This window comes from Pseudochaenichthys georgianus, chromosome 4 (genome assembly GCF_902827115.2).
Source record: "Pseudochaenichthys georgianus chromosome 4, fPseGeo1.2, whole genome shotgun sequence".
Classification (NCBI taxonomy): Eukaryota; Metazoa; Chordata; class Actinopteri; order Perciformes; family Channichthyidae; genus Pseudochaenichthys; species Pseudochaenichthys georgianus.
In genome coordinates, this window is record NC_047506.1 from 7,486,154 (window position 1) to 7,495,402 (window position 9,249).

The following is a 9,249-nucleotide window of genomic DNA, read 5'->3' on the forward strand; positions in this document are numbered from 1 at the left end:
TGGCGCTGCCACTGGTGGCACGTATGGGGCGGGCCAGAGCCATAGAGAGATAAGAGTTACGACACACTTTGATGTCGCCGCCAGCCGGTCACGTGGTTAATGTATGCCGGGATAGTTCAAAACGCACTTCCGTGGCAATGCTTCTCTATGGCAAAAACAGCACAAACATGGTCAAAATAGTCATAGATTAAACCAACGCTGTTATTTTTTAAAGATTGCTTTCATATTTACATGATGTGGTTACACTTTGTATGGATTGGCAATATTTACAAGTTTCGTTATTTAACGATATTTTGAGGGGAAAGTGTGGTAGCACAAGCAGGCTATGTTGCTGTCACTGTCAGGGCAGTCACGTCCGTAGTATAGTTGCGCTGTCATGTTCTTATATGGGACAGACAGACAGCAGCGATTGCGTTATTGAATGGTAAATATATATATTAAAAAAACACACACACCCAAGTACTTTTTCAGCTGTAATTGCATTATTGCATACTTTTTATTGACAGTTTTGCATTTGGAGAGGCAGGGTGAAAACGGAAAGCTTGGTAGCCTATTACTTATTAAGAACAGTGCAGAGATGGAGTACTCGAGTCGGACTTGAGTGCCGATTTTCGGGACTCGTGACTCGACTCGGACTCGCGCACTGATTGACGCGACTCGGACTTGGACTCGTGAATTCTCGCACAGGATGACTTGGACTCGGGAATTCCCCCCCCCACGATGACTCGGACTCGACTTGTACATTGACGCTCCGACTTGAACTCGGACTTGAGCACATTTTCTCTGGAGTCTGATGTCCTCTATCCTGTTTGGCGAGTTCACGTACTGGGCCCCGCTATTCCAGTCTAGAGATGTCTACAGACACACCCCGCATCATGCTGTATGCTTTCACACATTCTGCTTCCGCATTGGAAAAGAGCAGCGCAAAATGCTCGTTATGTGGAAACAATAAGAAGAGAATGCTCCGTAACACATTACTCTAAGGATCGAGTTCAGACATATAGGCTGTCTTGAACACTATCATCAGAGTAACGTGATCTAATCAATAAATAAAGATTCAGCCGATAACGAAAGCACATACTTAACATGCAGAATGACGTCATTTTGCATGCTAAGTAGCCATGTGCTTTCTGGGGATAAATCTTTATCAGTAAACTGATTTAACCCGTAAAAGTTCCTTCAAAATAAGAGTCCCGATCTTATTACTATCAAAATAAAAGTGCAAAACGAAAACTTTACCATAGGAAAATATTGGCATACAAATATAATCACTTCTCTAAAAGGTAACTCATTTTAAATATAGTTTATTTATATATAATAATAATATTAATATTAGAAATATAATAATTGTAGCCAAACTCGCTTCACAGCAGTTCAATAGACAGGATAACAGCAATGTAGAGGAGCAGCTACATTTCAAAACATATATCCACGAAGATTAATACATGAAGACTTGTGACTCGGACTTGACTTGGACTCTTCTTAAGTGACTCGGAATTGGACTCGGACTCGAACACAGGTAATGATGACTCGGACTCGACTTTGACACTCCTTGGGTGACTCGGACTTGGACTCGGACTCGACTACGACTCTCCCTTGGTGACTCGGACTTGGACTCGGACTCGAAGAGTGGTGACTCGAGGGTGACTTGGACTCGTGAATTGGTGACTTGACTACAACACTGGAACAGTGTATGGAAAAAGTGATGTGTGTTAGAACAAAACAAAGTCAAATGAATGAGAATGAGAACAAAGAGGGTTAGGGTTCAACAGAAAATGATTAATTCAGTCAAAAAACACAATTTTGATTAATCTAAAGTGTAAAACAATCTTCAACACAGACCAAATTAGTGCCCTTGGACAACAAAATATATGGTGGGGCAAAGAAACGATAAATTAAATTGAGAGAGTGGGAGACTGAAAATGATTACTATGATACATATTCAAACTATTTACAAAACTATTTACAGAAGTTCCTGTTGAACCATGGTTCAACAGAGCAACACAAACAGGTTTGTCAACAATACAAATTAAAATGACGAGGCCACTTTGCCAGGGGGAGGCGATCCAGCGACGAGACAATAAAGCAATTCATATTAAGTTCTGTTGAGACACCACAGGATATAAAACCTTCCAAGCGATGACCTCTCCTCACCTTTCACCTGTCTTTCCTCAGGAGACTCAGGTCCTTCAATGTCTGCAGCACAATAAGCACCCACCCACAATTGTTGTTCGCACAAGCATAATTGTGCGAACAACAATTGTGGGTGGGGGCATTTTACAAATATTTACAAACAACTATTTACAAAAAAGCAACTATTTACAAAAAAGCAATACAGAACTCTAGTCTAGGGCATCCAGGGGCCTAATCATTTTGAAAAAAACAAGAAGGTTCCTTTGTGAAAGGGACATCCTCTTCATCTGTTTCCTGGGCCCTAAAAAGCAGAGCAAGAATAGGAACAGTGGTGAATAATGGGAGAGAATACAGTTGGGAGCAGACTGAACAGAGGACATAGCAATATTCATGTTAAAATGTTTGCACAATAAATATTATGGCACTTTCGTTTATATTGCATTTTAATAGATCAGTTGTCATACATAGCATTTGGGTGCTCTAATCGATCCGAGAAGGGGTTCCGGATGTATGGCTTCCCTAAGGACGTAGAGCGAAGGAAGAGATGGATGGCAATGGTCAACAGACAAAACCTGTGTCTGAAAGAGGACAACAACAGCAGAAAACTCTGTCATGTAAGTAATGTTCACAGAGGTGACATGACTTATTAACATTTTAAAGGGCATCATATTTCCAAGTGTAGAGCATTATGACTCTTCAATGACATTTGAAGTGTGCAGGGGAAACTGATCAAACATACCTACCCACAGGTACACTTTGAAGACGACCAATATATTGGCAACAAATCAGGAGGAAATTTGAGGTTGAGGCCAGATGCTGTTTCAACAGTATTTATACATCGGCCTAAACCGAAAAGGAGAAAATTCACGTCAAGGAGTATGCCTCCAGCTGTCAGGAATAATGACCACACCTATTACTGCACATCAAACATTGGTATGATATATGAAGCTAACAATGTTTCCCATGTTATATAATTCAAGGATAGACTACACTCCTAATGCAACTTTCAGATTATACAGCTTCAAAAATACCAGGGTTCAGGGATTCTCTGAAGATTCATATACCACATTTACATAATCTACAGATCTCTTCATACTGTAACATTGCCAATAGGCGAACTTAGATGAATGTCACTATAGGAGTGTAGTGTACCCTTAATCGACAATAGGTGCACATGTAAAGGCAGCATACACATATAACAGCAATTGCCTTGTTATTGTTACAGAGATTCAGGGAGATATTGAGGTGGAGTTCCAAGGGAATGAAAGGGACATCACAGACAGAGAGAGTGAGACAGGTGTCAGCAGACTGCCAGGGGCCAGTATGTCAGGGGCCGACAATCAAGAGGCCACCTTACCAGAGATCAGTGTGCCAGGAGCCAGTCAGTCAGGGGTCAGCTATGAAGAGGCCAGTTTGCCAGGGTCAGGTGCTCCAGGGACCAGACTGCCAAGGGCCAGTTGTGACCGGGCTCACGTGGAGGATCTAATGAGGCAACTGAGAAGGGAGAGGTTACTAAGAAAGAGAGCCGAGAGGGCTCTGGTAAACCAGAAGAGGATTCATTCGGCATTAAAAAAAAAACACAATTTGATTAGCAAGAGTCAGAGTCAGAAGGCAAAGAAGACCCAACAGACCTCTGCACCGAAGGTCATAACATCTAGGCCACTGCCAAACACCTTACTCGTTGCCATCGATGTACTTGGCATCTCCATTCCCGGTCCTCCGTCAGCAGCCTCCAGCCTCCTCTTCCTTCAGCAGCAGCACCCTCCTCCAGCAGCAGCCCCCTCCTTCAGCAGCAGCAACAGCCATATGAGGCTGACATATGAGGCTGAATAAAAAAAAAAGTGCTAATTATTATTTTAAAGTGTTTATTTTGTTTAAAAATAAACATTTTGGATGCATGACCATGTTTTAGGCTCATCCTTCATTCACTGCTGTAGAGTAGCCTATTCAGTAGGCTATTATATTCTTAAGACTGAATAATACCTTTGAAGAACAATCATTAAATTAGTGTGTATATTACAATACAAAGGAATCTATCCTAGCATGCCATCAAGCATTAAAAAGTAGCGCTAGGCTAGTTGTACAGTACAGATAAGTTAACACGGAACAGTACCAACAAATCTAAGTACAGTCAACATGTCACATAATGAAATGTTAGTATATCCCAAAATGCAATGAAATATTTATCACAAACGCCACCTCATTTCTACTAGTGCTAGCAGTTAAGTCATATCATACAGAAAAAGCCGACTAAGGATGGCTGACACGGTCAGGTTCAGCAGATAAAAACCAAAATAACAATAAAAACACATAATCAATCTAAATCCTGCTTGTTAGTTACCCAGCATCATTGATATATAAGCTGCTAGCGATTCATTACTGAAATCTTACCTTCAAAGCTGACGAAGTCGCGCTAGCTAACTAGCAGGCAATGCTAGCAAAATGGGTTGTAATAACCAAGATAAAATATAGATAATTACGCTGTGCATATACAAATGAAGACCAGTATAAGCATCATAAAGGGCCTCTGATACAATATAGACAGTTGACAATTCAAAAGAGTTCGATATTTCAGCAACTTACCTCTGGAACTAATCGACGCGCCGTAATGTAAGTGAATGAGGTCCAACGCCCAAATGACAATATGTTGAACTATTTCGATGTCCATACCCCGGAAGTAGGCGCCGCCATTTTTTACAACGGAGGTCTATGGGAGTGTCGTAACTCTTAGTATCTCTAGGGCTCTGGGGCGGGCCATTATGCACATGCGTTAAATGCGTTAAATATTTTAACGCAATTAATTCCAAAAATTAATTACCGCCGTTAACGCGATCATTTTGACAGCACTAGTTTAAACACCTCCTTTAAGAAAGCACATACAGTACATATTTCAGTCAGACAACTCACATGCTTTTTTAACATATTTATTAGAAGCAGCATATAGTTGAGTTTGGCGACTAGGCTCGGGCCTCATCACTCATACATAGCGCGATGAGTGATGATTAAATAACTAACCCCCCGAGCCTACAGGTGGAAGCTTGGGTGGTGGTGGGGCAGGCAAGCAGCAGCGACGTAGAAGTAGCTGCAGCTGCAGCAATAGCAGCAGCAAGCAATGCATAGAGAGAGATCTGGCAGGTTAAATAGAGCGGCATATTAAGGAGACTCTGTTTGTTTGGTTGTAGAGTGGCAAGGGGGCGTTATGTATGAATGCAGCATAAGTGCTCAAGTTGACTGCCTGAACTAGCTCGCAGGCTTCGCTCCATATTTGACTTATTTTCAGATGCTTTAAACAGCACCTGTTTCAGAAAAGACTTTGACAGAATATCATGTCCCCTATGGCCACGATATGTCATTTTGCATGACCTAGTCTCTGCATACAGAGAGGTCCTTGCTTAGAGCTGGCCCACAAACAGGTTCCAAAGACTTCTCGTCCCACCTGAATAGAAATGTCTGAGAATCAGCCATAGCTCAAGGGGCTCTGCTCAAAATGACAGCTGGGTTATTTTTGCTTTCTCGTCACAATGAGTGACTCGTGTGCCAAAAGAAAACGGATTTTTTTGTGTGTGCCTTTGCTCATTAAGTTTGATGTTACATTTGTTTCCTTGATGCAATTTGTTGACTTCAGAATATTTGTATATTTATTTTCAGTAGAAATGGAAGACACTGAACATGGTAATATCATGCATGCTGCTCCATGTTGTTAGGAGTTGTTAGCTACAGTGATGTCCATTAATTACTTGCAGAAGGAAAACAGTGAGTCAATGATGCACAAACTTTGCATTAAACTTGACGATTGTACGTGACATTCCTGCTGCTGAGGACAAATGTCAATTATTATTGGATTGAACTATTACTGGCTTAAGAAAAAAACTATACAATATTGGCTCAACATTTTTTTGTGTTGCGTTTCTTTAGTACGAGCTGAATCCATGGTGTCCTGATATATTAAAAACTAAAAATAATTAACATGGAGGAAACACATCAATTCATGGTAGGGTAAATATTAAGTAAATTCTAACAACCTAACCTGTTTGGCAGCTATTTCTGTAAATGTTAACAAAGTTACATACAAAAAACTACACATTATTTTTTTCCCCTTTATTTTGAAAGGCTGGATGCATTTGAATTTTGATTCAGTCCATTTGACTCTAAAAAATCACACAGATCAGACATTGCAAGTACATTGTGAACAATCTTCTTTATGTCTGTTTATTTTAAATGTGTTACTATGGACCAGTTTTAGTTAATTAAAGAACATGTGGATTCAAAATGGGGACAATTGAGGGGAAATCATCAAGCAATTTATTGATATTCACTCTTTCAGGGATTCATAATCTCCACAGTTTATTAAAGTGAAATTGATTACTCTGGTTAGTATTGTGTTTTTCAGTAGTTACGTCTGTTTTTATTATTTATACTGTAAATCCTGACTTTACTTTTTTTATTCTATTTATTTTGCTTTTGAAAATGTAGCTTTTTGTCTGAAAATGAAGTTTTCACTTCAAAAATAATATTCATCTCAAGGCAAGGCCAAGGTAATCATATGAGTCATTAATGCTGGAATTGGTAGTCATAAACACAATTTTCTAAATAACCCATAGATTGTAAAGAAAATAAATAATAAAATATTTAGTCATGTACAGTATTTGTGGTCAAATTGTTAAAGGAACCTTTCTTTGATTTCTCCTTGAGAAACAGCAGCTGTTCATCTCCCAAACTCAACAAAAACACTTTACAACTGCATAAGATCAAATACCAATATCTTTTCACCAGTACTATTAGGATAGACACCTTCCTGTACCTGCATTTTGGTATTTTAAGTTTCCCACAACAGTTGATTTTATTTAGCACACATGCACTGTGCCAAAACAGGGAGATTAGCAGCCTCCTAAGAAGCCTTGTTTGACTGGCAGCTTCTGTATGAGAATGATTTCTGTTGATATGGATTAATTAACTGCAGATGTGATATTTAAGACACAGCTTTAGGGGAACTGGCAATGATTTATCAAAGTCAAGTCATTATTTAGACATGGGTGTCCTTACATGGTATGACTGTAGAGGAAAACACAATGACAAAGCTTCCATCTGCTGGTTAGAAAATGTAAGTACAAATGTAACCTTTGAGCACTGATATTTATTTATGTGCTTTAGTGGTCAAATAAATAAAAATAATTCAGGTGCAGGTGATCGACATAATCGAACAATCATCAGGATAATTGCTTTTAACCTCTGTTTTGTTTGTTTTGTATATATATATTAGGGTGGTCCTTAAAATTGAAAATCGGAAAGTCTAAGCTCCAACCCCAGAATGAATTCTATTAGTCAAGAAAACTCTCCTGGTGAATTTTTTCCTCAATCTGACAACATTTACCCCTCCCTCATCCACCTTGAAGTTTAGCCTCAGTTGCAGCATTGTGGCTGGAGAGCCAGGAGAGTTTTCTTGACTATCATAACAAATTCCGGTGGTTGGAGCTTCAAATAAAAGGAATTCAAAAATGTACATCGCACTAAGGACCACCCTAATATGACTACAGTATTATGCTAAAGTCCAATAAAATAAACACTAGTTTATTAAATATATTTTTGTACAAGTGGATATTATAGTACAGTGACTGTGGTTTTCTGTGCATTGCATTATTTTGATACTGTTTTTTATTAATTTATATTAATACAAACAACAGAAATGGTTGAAAGAAATAAATGTTGCAGTAGGAAACTGGATGATTTTATTTGATGGTTTTAAATCACCCAAACACATCCACCCTCACCATTCTCTATCTTCTGTTCAGCCAAATAAATGGCTTGATTTAAAAAGACAAATACTCTTTACGAAATGCACGTCTGATCCAGGGGAGTAGGAAGGGACAACGAGTTTGCACAGCATAGTCTGCGGATATGACGATGTTTTCTGCGGATAATTGTAATAATCCCAGAACAGCAGCAGTCCAGACAATCTTAAAATTGATAGTTGTAATGGCAACTCAGATCACAGCGGTGACTTAGATTAGAAGAAAGAAAAGACTACTCTGCAGCCTGACCATTTCTCTCTCAACAGAAACAGAGGATGATAAACTTAATCTTTAAAATGTCCAAATTGGCTAATTATGTCCAATCACTCCTGCCGTTGTCTAATCCTGCAATTTAGTGCTTCACAGCAAGAAGAATCTGTGGACAGAGAACAACCTGCTGAATATAAGGATGCCATATCATGGATTTTGGACTAAATTTGAGCCAAATCACTATTAGTGGAAGCAGTGTTTCAGATACTTTACTTGAATAAAATAAGCAATACAGATTATAAATACTTACAAGTACAAGTAAAAGTCCCACATTTAAAATGACAACTCACATGTGTAAAAGCTCACAAATATTTACTTAAAATGTAATAAAGTATCAAAGTACTCATCAGGCAGAATAATGAAATATAACATTTCATTATATGATCGATTCACTGGCTGACATGCTTTACTTTAATTGATGTAGCTGATAAAGTTGGGGCACATTTTAATTATATTAAATACTGCAGTATTTGAATGTCCCCCTAAGTTTAAAAAAAGTTGTGTGTTACCTTAACGGAAATAATTATAATGAATTTCTGTTTTGTATTATTTAACTGAATCTGCTAGTAACTCCATTTATCATACAGTATAGTGGAGGAACAAGTGCAAAATGTAGTGGAGTAGAAGTAGTTGTAAAATGTAAGTAAACGTACATGTACCTCCAAATTGTATTTAGGTACATCATTTGACAACATTTACTTAATAAAGTAACCAGACAGCGGCCATAAACAAACTGTCATTCAAAAAATGTGTTGTCAAGTTACTGACATTTGTGATTTATTAGTTGCATCGTTTTTTAAGCTATAGCAAGTTTCCACTAATGGAAGTGTTTTGGGCTGTTGTAATGTACTTGGCCGTGTCAGCCACTGTAACAAGTTGATACAAATGAAAAGTGTGTGACAGGTGTGAGGCCTTACAATTATCTTCACACCTGTCACACATTTGAATAACTCATATTTTGTGGACTAACAAACTGTACATTAAGTGGTTGAACTGACCTTATTATGAGCAGATACAGTAAACAGTCAAATGCAGCTTGCACATTGTTGCATCAGTA

General features: G+C 38.6%; 2 long non-coding RNA genes across 4 annotated transcripts; both read right to left on the minus strand.

Annotated features, from left to right (window-relative positions):
* Positions 1-1,566: 1,566 nt before the first annotated feature.
* LOC117444944 (uncharacterized) lies at positions 1,567-2,954 on the minus strand. Of its 2 annotated transcripts, none has more exons than XR_004551904.2 (3): positions 2,877-2,954; positions 2,598-2,711; positions 1,567-2,434 (listed from the first exon to the last, which is right to left on the minus strand). It is a non-coding gene; the product is annotated as an uncharacterized lncRNA (long non-coding RNA). The 2 variants fall into 2 exon arrangements; XR_004551903.2 differs by having other exon boundaries at positions 2,873-2,952.
* Positions 2,955-3,306: 352 nt separating this feature from the next.
* Positions 3,307-4,854, minus strand: LOC139433740 (uncharacterized). Of its 2 annotated transcripts, none has more exons than XR_011643127.1 (3): positions 4,717-4,854; positions 3,765-3,945; positions 3,307-3,627 (listed from the first exon to the last, which is right to left on the minus strand). It is a non-coding gene; the product is annotated as an uncharacterized lncRNA (long non-coding RNA). The 2 variants fall into 2 exon arrangements; XR_011643128.1 differs by having other exon boundaries at positions 3,765-3,958.
* Positions 4,855-9,249: the final 4,395 nt, after the last annotated feature.